We start from the raw sequence: 13,549 nt of genomic DNA, 5'->3' as shown, positions 1-13,549 counted from the left end.
TACCTTTAAGAAATTAGGAAAATCACATTTTAACATGAATTTTGTTAAATGTTAGTTACCTGGCTATCACTTTTAGAAATCAATTTTGCTTTATTTATTTATATGCAATGCTTCTGGAATATTGACTAACACTTACCAATCATCCACATTTATATAGAATATGCAGGATTGGAGATGCTAAATGAATATGTTCCAAGAACAAAGATTGTATTTCAAAATAATTTTTCATCTATTTTCCCTCATACCTTATTCAATCTCATCACCCACTCCTGAGTGTTACCTCTTAAATAGATACTATATACTTATAATTCTTACCTATTTCAATCTACGATCTTCTCCAGTTGGTTAATCTAATAGCTTACAAACTCACTTTAAACAACTCTGGACCCCTTCTTATACCATCTTGTAGGGGCTGCTTTTAAGTAACAGTCTTAAGCCCTACATTTGGTGGCCTGCACAGGGACCCTCTGTCAGCCTGGGACTCTCCCTAGATTCTTCTAGAATTTCCTGGAACTTTCCCTTGGTGGACCAACTTTAGTATTCCTTGGAGAATGGATGACTTCTAACTGAAGTTACTCCTTGGTGAAGATCCAAAGCCCCAGGGGGATCCCGCCAGATCCCCCTTGCCCGAAGGGCAAGAGGGAAGAATATGGGGCACTCCAACTAGATGGGGGCTGGCAGCGTGGGCAGTGAAAGAATTTACTCAAGGCAGAACAAAAGAGATGGCAGTTTATTAAATATACTGCAAGGGAGTGGTGGGCAGAACTGCAGAGGAGAGACTGTGTGCAACAAGGCAGTGAGTGGTGAGGGGAGACAGTTACAGAGTGGAGTGAGGAAGCATGAGGATGTATAAAATTTTCCCTTTTTAGTAATCTTAGGAACTGTGCCTGGTTGTAATTGGTCAGTTGGGACCTATGGCTATCTCAAAGTGGGTCACTTAATGAGCCTGTTTGCATTCAGCTCTGTGGTCGATGTGGGCCCTTTTGCTTTGCTCAAGCCTCCTGCTTAAAAACGGCCTCTACACATCTATTATTTAAATTTATTTTTTTCAGCATGCACATTATATCATGTCATAGTTAAATCTTTTTGCCCTTCACCCTGTACCCAAAACTTAAAAACCTTCAGTGGATGCCTATTGCTCTTAGAATACAAACTAGCACTCTTAACATGAAGTTGACAAGGACCTGTGTGATTTGATTCTCACCTCAGCAGCCTCATCTAGATTCTCTGCTCTGTTTCTCCACATGGAAAGAAATTAAGTTAGAACCTTCATGACCTAGCCCTTGGTATGTAAAGGGAAAAATATATACATATATATACTGGACACTTGTTAAAAACAGCAAGGAAGACATTATTAAAGATTGTTATAGTAGAAGAAAGAGATTGAACTCAATCAAGTTGAAACAAAAGGTGGAAGGATTTTGAAACCCTGGGGTGAGTTTTTTGAAACCCTTGGGTGAGCTAAAGGAGAGTAGTGGGGAGGTTGGTCAATGTGATTATGCCATTTGCAGTTTTCTAATTGTGTCTTATTGAAGTTATACTCCTCCCTTCCACAGAGACTAGGAGACTGGGGCCCTACCCTTCTAATTAAATTTCAAAGGGATGGCTTCCAGATCCTTGAGAAAGACATTTCCTGAATTGTATAACATTTACATCAAAGGAGTAGAAAAAGAATTTACAATTGCAAGTTTTCTAAAGTAAATGCTGTATAGAGAGACATCAGGGGCCTATAGCCAGAAATAAGCCTATCAAAAGTTTAGTCAAGCATATTCTTGGTCAAACAGAAGATTTGGAATTTGGAAATTCCCCTCTCCACAAAGTCTGCCTTTTTAAAATTATTCCCTTGCTATGGAGTTAGTAGGATTTTAAAGCTGAGCAAAAATATTATTTTACTTGATGGTACCTGACTTCTACTTTCTCAGGGATAGCAAACAAAGGAACAGTGATTTAAGGGAGATAAATCACAGCCATAATGAATAAACTCTTAAGACGTTGCTTAATATAGAGTTTTAGAGCTCAGCTTCTGATGGTGGACATTGTATGAATAGCACTTCTGCTTTCTTTCTCTAATAATCTTTCTATTACCTAGTTTCTTTATCTGTAAAATGGAAATGAGATGGCACTTAGATGGCAGGATTTTTGAGAGAGTAAAAGAGATAATACATGTAAATGTGTTAATAAGATTCGCTTTTTAGCAGGTACTCAATACATGCTAGTGATTATTTTTTACTGGTAATACTGTTGTAATGCCTTTGTTGTGCTTCCAGTAATGGAAGAGTAGTGTTGGCTGGTCTAATATTCAAACTAAGTGAAGAGTTAAGTTATTTCTCCAAGTGATCTTGATGTGGGAAACAAAAGCAAAAGAAAAATTAAATTTCCTTACTTCCTACAGCCAATTGACTGTCCTTGAAACAGAGTGACATTCTGCTGGGAGCTCAGCTGCCTCGATATTGACACTTTACTAAGGGCAAAAGCCAATTTCAGTCCAACCCCCAGGATCCTGGGAGTCTACTTTAACATATAGAAATTCCTTTGGAAACTTCCTTTATCTCTGCCCACCAAGAGACATGTTGGCAGTCATCCCCCAAGCATATAACCCACAGATACATCTGAAGGGTCTCATGACTGAGTTTTTACTAAAGAGTAATAAATGACCTTTTCATAACAGTAGCTGGCCCCTTCAAGGTCCTGGAAACTTTGCTTCCAGAATACCTTGGAGACTTGTGCTATCCCTAGCCCTCTCCCAACTTGAAAGTATATAATCAGCCACTCCTCATGACCCCAGTGCAGCTCCTTCTGCCCACGGGTCCTGACCCATGCTTTAATAAATAAATAAAAAGGTGTTTTTGCAGACACCTTTGAAGATGTCTTAAGAATTCTTTCTTGGCCATCAGATCTGAATTAGAACATCTTTCCTACATCAATCTGAGCTAAAAAATGAATGAGAAAAATTGTGTTAAAACATAGTAAGAGATCTCACATTTTTCCTCCCTATATCTCCCATGTCCTTCCCTCAAAAAATTAAAAAGAAAAACAAGGAAGTAACTCTTAGAATCTTATAGTTTCTGTGGGAAAATAGACTATGCCAACTAATTAGCTTTGGTTATGGTAAAGGTGCATTTGTAACCTTTCAATGAGGGCATACCAATGTTATTGTCAAGAGTCCTTATTGCTTTACAAAGTGTTTGTGTTTCATTAGGCAGCTGGTCTTCTGTCTTTTAAGGAATGACAACAATCTATTTCTTAGAGAAACGATGGTAAACATAAAGGAAATTGAAATAGTAAACCATATGAAACATATTTGTATTTTCCAGTATTTGCAATCTAATCAGTACACAGTCTAATTCTCTACATTTAAATAAAGGAACAGATATTTATAATTTCATAAAATATGCAGATAATTTATATACAGGGAGAAGACTCTTTCCCTGTTTAACTGACTTTCATGCTATATCCTGTGACTTGGTATAGTTCCCTAAATACATATATTTTCCCCAGCAAGCAGCAAAATAACGTGCTTAAATTTGGATGGGGTGGCATATCTATGAATATGTGATTTTATGCAAGGGCAGCTCATATTAAGTCTTGCCTTAGCTATTAAATACCTGGTATTGGATACACTCAAATTCATATTCTGACTGCTTCAAATAACCTGATTATATTAGTCTGTACAAATGAAATTAAGAAAGTGATGTATTAAAATGTCACATAGTAAATTTCAGAGTACAACATAAATGACATATAGAGAATAAACCTTCTTGGCCTAAATATTTTTGATTCCCATATTTAGCAATGGTAACTGAGGGCCAACAACATGAAATTAAACTGTAATTGTACACACAAAGAAGTGTTTGTGAAGACCTTGCCAAAATATTCAATGATGTAGGATAAAATTACCTAGCTTCTCTTTGGCTCCATTTCAAAAGCATAAATAGTTTTACTGATTGTTATTTTTGACTTGTATTTTTCAAAGCAAACAATCACTTATAGAGAATTAGTAGACAGATATGCATGTGGTATTAAATCATAATTATATCTTGAATATTAATCTTAACTTTGATATAACATTTGAAAATATCACAAGAAAATTGAGGTATATATTTACTTGTATTACAAAGCTAATGGCATAATCTATATTGATAACCAGAGCTATGGAATCTAGGAAGTTATTTGAATTAAATTAAGCACGTTAGCATGCAAACATGTCTACACAATGCCAAAGTGACTAATGATAAGTAAATAAAGTAATTCAACACTAGTAGTGGCTGAATTGATTTGACAAGACAAAATGTAAAAAAGAGCTTCTCAATTCAAGCAGTTTATCCTAATGTTTTTATCTTTTAAAAAAATCTTCATTCTGGGACAGAAAGTCCTTCTTTTGGGAGTGGACATAGGAGGATAATGAAGTTATAATGGAAATATTTCAAAATTGTTTTTGAAACTAAGGTAACATTTCTTACATATAAACAGAAAAAAAAACTGTTAAAGATTACCTACCTACTTCAGTGGACTGACCTTCCAAACTCATGTGAGAGATTCTTATCTTGATTCTTTCCAATGGGAATAAATTGAATTGAAAGAGATTTAAATGCACATCACATATAAATATGTAGGCCTCATTTTCTAAGATATTTAGATGGAGATCTCATCTCTCAAGGCAAAAGATGATGGGATGAAGTAAATGGAAACGATCTATTGTTTTTGTTTTGTTTATGTGATTTTTATCAAGATTTTTAATTAGTTAGTTTTTCCTTACTGGAAAATAAAATCTAAAGTTTAAGAAAGTAAAAGTTATATTATATTGAATGCAATGAGGAAAATCATTCTTTTGTTTTTTTAAAATTTATAGCTTTATTAAAAAAATAAGGTAATTTTATGTCTTTACTTCCCTTTAGGAAGTATGGGAGGCTGTAAAGTGGTATGAGAAAAGCGATTAATGTTCCAGTATCTGAAAGTCAACCTCACTGAATTAACTCATTTTTTTTCTTAAAAGTTTTATTAGGAAAAGAAAAATCAAATAAGTAAACTAAATTTTTTTCAGAATTATTTCCAGAAACCAATTTACATAATTTTATTCATTATAATTCCTTTAGCACAGTAGAAATCACGAGGTATTTCAAAGAAAAGGATATTTAATAGAGGGAATTATAAGCTTATGGGAATTAATGTCATAGAAGATGCTGCTGGTGTGGAGGAGATCAGAAAGCAGGAATCCCAGGAAACTCCTGATGATTTCAAGTGCATGAAACAAAGAAGTAGTTGTTTTCAATATTTTGGAATGAAATGAAATGAAATGAAAACAACTGGAAAAGTTGTTTCCAGATCACTGGAAGTTATTGACCATAAGTTTCTGGGGCAATAATGACATCTATTCTCTTTGTCTTGCAAAACTTGTGCAAAACTTGTCTCTGTATTATAAAAGAAACATCGACTGGAACTCTGCTGGCAATGGAGTGTATAAAATGTACCGTGCAGAACAAGGAGAGTATTGAGGTGAGAAGGAATGGTTCGCACATCCTGGTATAAACATCTACTCTGTGGTCAGTGATCATTTAATCTGATGTCCTGTATCTTCACCTTTTGTGTAAAATATCCTTTGTGTTTTTAAATAATTTACACATCAGTTAGTCAAAGAAAAAAATATAAGTTGGGCAGAACTATTTTATCTATGATTAGGATGGTATTAATTTTTGAAAATTGCATAAAAGAATTAAAATCAATTTTCTGTTTAATCTTATTTAACAAAGTGTGATTTAGTGACCTACCATCTCAGTTTCCCCAGGATTGAGGAGTTTCCTGGTGCTATGGAGTGAATTGTGTCCCCTCAAAATTCATATGTTGAAACCCTAACTCCCAATGTGACTATATTTGGAGATAGGGCCATTAGGAGATAATTAAGGTTGAGTAAGGTAGTAAAGGTGAGGCCCTAGTCTGAAAGGATTGGTGGCTTTATAAGAAGAAGTAGAGAGAGATCTCTTTCTGCTTTCATTCAGAGGAAAGGCCATGTGAATATGCAGTGAGAAAGCAGTCCTCTGCAAGCCAGGAAGAGAGCGCTCGTCAGAAACTAGACCTTCCAGAACCTTGATTTTGGACTTTTCAGCCTCCAGAACTGTGAAAAAAAATTATTTTTCTGTTATTTAAGCCATGAAATCTGTAGTATTTTGTTATGGCAGGCAGAGCAGACTAATAACACCTGGAATGCAGGACTTCTACAGCTAAAACTGGAGAAATCCCAGGCGAATTGGGGTGGAATGGTCACCCTAGGATATCCTTTGGGATGAAAAATGTTGTACCATAAAAGAGTCTGCTGAGCTTAAAGTTAGTAAGGTTAATATTCAAGAAATTTCAAATATCTGATACATCATATGATATGATGAATCATAATTCTTAGTTGTCTTAATTGTGATAAAATATTTAGTGATATTTATTAATTTGTGCACCTACAAAAACCTAGGCATATAAGCATACAAATAGTCTCTATCATTTTGATTGCCTAGGAAGGTATTTCCTGTTATGCTCTTAAAATGGACTTTGTAACTAGATAAATAGCTAAGGTCTCAGTCTAAAGAAATGCGGAGGAATTGTCTTGGCCAAAAGGGAAGAAAGTAGAAGGATATATATATATATATATATAATTCACTGAGATATTTGGGTAATATTTTGACCGCTGCTTATAAAGACAATCAGGTGCCATAGGGAACTACTGAGCAAACTTCTCTTCATAATGGAGGCTTATTTGTTTTTTTGTTTGTCATTGGCATTATCCCAGAGGTGAGATGTGCCTAGCTTTGGATGACTATGTAGAAATGACAGGAAGAGGGCAATATCTGCTAGACCCCAAACAATTTGACAAAACCTCCAAAATCTTTATGACACATACCATTCTTTGGTAATCTGTATCATTCCATATAATATTAGTAAATCTCTTGATTAACTGAAAGGAAGTTGGAATTGATATCATTGTTTCCAGTAAGCTCATAAAATGATGAACAATATCATATGATCTAGAGGAGATGGAGTGGGTCAAACAAAATTTTGCATCTAATCATTTGGCAGCATAAAAAGATCCAAGTAAATAACAATAGAGTGTGTTCCTATGCAATCTGTGCACATACATATGGATAGATCAGCTATAAAGGCCATTTAAAGAGAAAGCATTTCCCAGTGAATTTAATTCTCTGCAGGAATGCTTATACAAATATTCTGTTTTATAGGACCATTGGGATTTTTATGAACTTCTGGATTTTTAAAGGAAATAAAGGGAGGCAAATATTGCAGTTTCAAAACAAAGGTTAATTGATATAATAAAAAGTTGATAAAAAGGAAATGCATTAAATACACTCTATTTTATAGAAGATATGTATTATTTATATAGTGTACCCAGAAGGATTATAAACAATAACATGTTACAACTAATGTGCTGGGATGCTTTAAAGCCTATGAAGAAGAGATTTGAGTTTTTGCAAAGCAGCCCTTTCATTGCCCCAAAGATAGTATCCTAATGGAAATGTATATGCCTAGAACTATAGACAGATAAACCCTGAAAAGATTACATGTGATAGCTTTCATCTAGGCCATTGTGGGTAGAAGTGTTTAAGAAGAGGAAGAAAAAAATGGATAGCTGTGTGGAAAGAGAACTGCAATGCAAATGCAGAGAACAGAAGAACAAAACCAGGATGGAAGAAAAAGTAAAGAAAGGACAAGCTACTGAACTGGAGAAGATATTTGCAAATGACATCTCTGATAGGGGTTAGTATCCAAGATATATGAAGAACTTACACAACTCAACAACCCCAAAAAACAAATAATTGAATTAAAAAATAGGCAAAAGGTATAAGCCGATATTTCTCCAAAGAAGAAATACGGAAGACCAACAGACACATGAAAAGATGCCAACATCACTCCTCACCAAAGAAATGCAAATCAAAACTACAATGAGATATCACCTCACACCTATCAGAATGGGTAAAATCAAAAACAAGAAACAACAAGTATTGGTGAGGAGGTAGAGAAAAAGGAATCCTAGTGCACTGTTGGTGGGAATGCAAACTGGGGCAGCCACTGTGGAAAACAGTATGGAGGTTCCTCAAAATTTAAAACCAGCTGAGGTTTCTTTTATAATAGACTTTGCACAAGTTTTGCAAGACAGAATAAGATTTCGTTATTGCCTATGATCCAGTAATTGCACTACTGTGTATTCCCCAAAAAATATAAAAACACTTAATTCAGAGGGATGCATGCATCCTGATGTTTATTGAAGCATTATTTACAGTAGCCAAATTATGGAAGCAGCTCAAGTATCCACTGATAGATGAATGGACAAAGAAGAGATTTTATATATATATTTTCATGTGTATGTATATATATATATATATATACACACACACACATATATATATATACACATGAAAAATATATATTACATATATACATATATATACATATATACATATATATACATATATATATACATATATATACATATATATATAATAGAATATTATTCAGCCATAAAAAAGAATGAAATCCTACCATTTACAACAACTTGAGTGGAGCTAGAGAGTATAAGGCTAAGCAAAATAAGTCAGTTGGAGAAAGACAAATACTATTTGATTTCATTCATATGTGGAATTTAAGAAACAAAACATATGAGCAAAGGAAAAAAGAGAGAGAGAGAGAGAGAAAAACCAAGAAACAGACTCTTTAAACTATAGAGAAGAAACTGATCGTTACCAGAGGAGAGGTGGATAGGGGATGTATGAAACAGGTGAAGAGAATCAAGAATACATTTATACACCTATCATGAGGAGCTCTGAGTAATGTATAGAATTGTTAAGTCACTATATTGTATCCCTGAAACTCATATAACACTGTATGTTAACTATACTGGAATTTAAAAGAAATAATAAAAATAAAAAAAGAAAAGGAAAAAAAACCTCGGAACTATAATTATGTTCAGGAGAAATAAGAAATCCTAGTAATAATAACAATATTATTTGTGAAAGAATGTATAAGTACCTCAAAAGCACAGTTATCTGAATTCATAGTATTCATCTCATTAGATCTGCTTCAATTTGGGGAAAAGGCACTAATTCTTCTTCTTCTTGAATTATTATAAACTCTCTTAAGAGGAAACTCATGAGTAAAAATCACCTTAAAGAATATAGTATAGGGGCACCTGGGTGGCTCAGTCATTAAGCATCTGCCTTTGTCTCAGGTCATGATCCCAGTGTCCTGGGATTGAGCCCTGCATGGGGCTCCCTGCTCAGCTGGAAGCCTGCTTCTCCCTCTCTGACTCCCCCTGCTTGTGTTCCCTCTCTTACTCTCTCTCTCTGTCAAATAAATAAATAATATTAAAAAAAAGAAGAAAATAGTATAGAATATAGGATAGTATATTTCATTGTATATATTTAATTGTTTAGTTAATATGATTTAGTTTTATACAAGTGATTATTAGTCATTCTTTTAGAAAGTAAGATCTCTAATATTTTTATTGTGTGTATTTCTTGTGAATAGATGGAGCCCATATTTTTGCAGATTGGTAGGGCACTCAACTGCTGGGCAAGAAGAGAAGGGAGAATTATGAATTGTTACCTAAGCAGAGATGCTTGCACAAATTGCATTGATAAGCCTTATTAATACAGAGTTACTAAGTTCACAGGGCATTCCTATGTATTCCTCAAATATATATTGAGATCTTATAGATTCCAGGCACTGTTTTAGGTGCTTGTGGTATATTAGTGAACAAAATAAAAAGACCCCTGCCCTGTGGAGCTTACACTCTAGCAGGAGAGAGTAATAATGAAGTAAGTCCTATGGAAAAATAAAACATTACATCAGAGTTAGGGAATAGAGAATGCAGGGGTTAGGGTACAAGAAAATGGAGTCCTCTGATTTTGCTCAGGCTTTACAAGGATGACAGCAAAATTGCTAATATTTTAGTTCAGTATTAGACCTAATATAGTTTAGAGTCACGTTCACCACATTATGTCATGTAACCATTTTCTAACAGAATGAAAATCCACCATTTTCTCCTTGTGGAGGTACTACTGTGTTCTCTTACTGTTTTCAAATCCCAACTAAAATATGAATCATTATCAAGGAATAGACCTGTAATTCTAGTTTTCCCTGTCTTCAGTTGTTAAAACAATCAAACATACTTGCTTTTATGGGCTTCTCCACCATGGAACTATTATTATCCACTTCTGCTATCCTTGCAATATTCTTTGATTGATTTGCTAATAACTTAATTTCTCATTTTGTCATTTTGCAGACATTTTATACTAATTGTATTTAATGGACTGTGAGCTACTGAAATATTTAGAGCCATTGCTAGTAAGTGCAAAATATGCTTACTGTTAGAATATAAAAATAAGCAATTGGTAAGCCAATGAAGATATACATTATCTGGGATCATTGAGCTTATAAAAGTTTAATGGAGGCTAGAAGAAATATATCGTTACCATTCTAAAGAACTAAAAAAAAGTGCTGGGCAGATGGATGTAGCAAACTAATATTTGAATATACTGAAAGTCATGTTATTCACTGATAACTTTTAAATTTATTTATTTATTTACATATGTTTTAAAGATTTTATTTATTTATTTGACAGAGAGAGATAGAGCAGGAGCACAAGCAGGGGGAATGGGAGAGGGAGAAGCAGGCCTCCCGCTGAGCGGGGAGCCCAATGCGGAGCTCGGTCCCAGGATTCTGGGATCACGACTTGAGCTGAGGGCAGACGCTCAACCGACTGAGCCACCCAGGAGCCCCAACTTTTAAATTTATTATAGCGATGATTAGTATCTTCTCCTGGTTGGTAGATTTTACAACCAAAACTCATCATACTTGACTATATCAAAAACTAGTTTTCTCTTCATTTACTTTTTCTGTCATTTAATGTGATCATTTTGTGCATGTTTATTGACAACTTTGGACAACTTCTAGCCAAATTAGATATTTTAGATGTTTACCTTTGTTGTTAGAGTACTTTAAATATATAAAAAGATACTTTTGGTTTCATTATTTATTTTGTTTATTTATTGTGATAAAAATTGTTGAATTATAGAGTTCTCAAAGCTATTTCACCTGAGACTTAATTTTTTTTTTTAATTTTACACTTTGCCTCCATTTGTTCTGAGATTTTGGTTGAGCATAGCATAATACAAGTAGGCAAATAAGGGTGATATATGTGGCAAGAAAAAATATTTCTTCATTTTTTTCAGATTTAATTTTTTATATTTTAAAGATTTTATTTATTTATTTGATATAAAGATTTTATTTCAGAGAGAGAGAGCACGTGCACACACGAGTGGGGGGAGGGGCAGAGGGAGTAGGAGAAGCAGGCTCCCCACTGAGCAAGGAGCCCCAATGTAGGGCTTGATCCCAGAACCTCCAGCATCATGACCTGAGCTGAAGGCAGAGGCTTAACTGACAGAACCACCCAGCCTCCCCAAGAAAAAATATTTCTATGTGATTCTTAAATTGTATTAAGATGAAAAAATAGAGGGGGCACCTGGGTGGCTCAGTCAGTTGAGCATCCAACTCTTAGTTTTGGCTCAGGTCAAAGTCTTGGGGTTGTGAGATCAGCTCCACATCAGCTCAGCACTCAACATGGAGTCTGCTTGAGATTCTTTCCCTCTCCCTCCACCCCTCCCCCTGCTCACACGCACACACGTGCTCTCTCTAAAATAAATAAAATCTTTTAAAAAAGAGATGAAATATTTTGGTGTCAAGGCATGGTAGAAAATAAGCTTTGATCATAATAATTAAAAGCACTTATTCGTATGTACAGCATGTTTTTATATATTACCTCAAATGTTTAAAACAATACTATGGCTTAAGTATAATTGTCTTCATTTTACAGTTGAGTTAACTGAGGATACAAACTGAGGATAAAAGCTAGAAGAGGCAGAAGGAGGATTTTCCTGATGACTCTGATTCTGAAGTTGGTATCTATTACAGTATGCTTCCCGGATGCTCCAGGGTGAAACAATTAGTGCTACCAAGAATTCCGAGGAAGAAGGAGAAAGGCAGGCTAAGAAGTGTGGAGTTTATCCTTTAAGGCAGTAACAGACCTTTGAAGCATTTAATTAAGGAAGTCATATGATAATCTCAGTATCATAGGTGATTGAATCTAGCCATGGTGTGCAATTAGAATTGGTTTTGGGAGAGGGAAGGAGAAAACAGCCAGCCAGTCATTACTTTACTCTAGGAATGAGTTGATAATTATATTAGAGTGTTGGCAGATAAATGAAGAGGAAGAATGATTAAAAGATGTTTTAAGAAATGGCAACAGGGTTTAGTTGTGGGCTGAGTGTAGGTAGAATGAAAGTAGAGAATTACTCTAACTTTTATATATTGCAAATGCTCTGAATTCTGTTTTTGACTGCCACTATCCACTTGGCTGATATTGTGCAAAACCATTTACTCCATCCTGTCTACTTTAGAGGATTTTTATAGAAATTATAGGACATAAAGGTCTATGAAAGTGCTTTATAAACAGTAAAAGCCCAACATATATAATGTGGCTTTTGTACTATGGCTTTAAGAAATTACCAAAAGAGTTATTAAGGATGAATTTCCACCTCTGTAGCAAGTCTGAGGGAATCAATATTATTCAAGCAAATGACATTTTGGTGAATCTTCAGATTATATTCATATTCCATTGTCAGCATTTTCTCTCTCTGCATGGAGCAAATGCAAAAAACACATCTCTACCACCAGAGAGAGTCTAAAATATGATGAGTATAAGAGAAAGCCACAGAAGTTAGAGTGGAATCAAGTTTTCATATTAGATCTGCATATTTTGGCTAAGACAAATAATTGCTATTGTAATACAGTGTTTTAACAGGGGAAGAAATGTGTTATGTGTTTTAGACATAACCAGCCTATTGTCATAAAAGTTTTAGGGAGATTCTTTGCTGTTGATTCTTCTGGGACATTGAGATAGCCACATCCATTGATTTTCTTGAGGTGAAATAGTCCTTAATTTAGTACAGTCCAACATTGTATTTAAGATGTGTATAGACCTGTCAGATGGACAAGAAATTTGAGATGTAGTCAGGACTTAAAAGGCAGTAGAACTGAGAGATTTTCTGTGAGGAGTTTTGGAGTGTGGGCCACACTCAACAGCAGACCTCAAGGGAGGGAGAGAATTGATTCCACGTGTGTTTTGGAAGCTGTTTCTTACCATTTTCTGGTTTAGCCTATCCTTGAAAGGTCAATGTAACATACAGAAGAGAGGGGATATGGACTAAAATAAAGAATAGAATGGGCGGGAGCAACAATACTGGTAGAGAAAAGCCCACTGAAAGAGCTGTTAACCAGAAATGAAAGGGTTCGGTAATTCAAAAAGGACTTTTATAAGAACAGTGATATGGTGAGTAAGTGACTAGGTGCAGAAGCTGGAGCCAGCAGACCAAAAAATGAGGTACAGCAGGAACAGGATGGGAGAAATGGCAGAGGAGTAAATATATTCCAGAGTCCCCTCTCCTTGGTAACCTGGAAATATCTCAGGAGAGTGATGGGGAGGAGAGTGAGGATAAGACTG

This window comes from Eumetopias jubatus, unplaced genomic scaffold (assembly GCF_037043125.1).
Source record: "Eumetopias jubatus isolate StellerSeaLion01/CBP00866 unplaced genomic scaffold, mEumJub1_p1.0 scaffold_7, whole genome shotgun sequence".
NCBI lineage: Eukaryota > Metazoa > Chordata > Mammalia > Carnivora > Otariidae > Eumetopias > Eumetopias jubatus.
The sequence above is the reverse complement of the archived record's forward strand: the minus strand, read 5'-3'. Positions refer to the sequence as shown.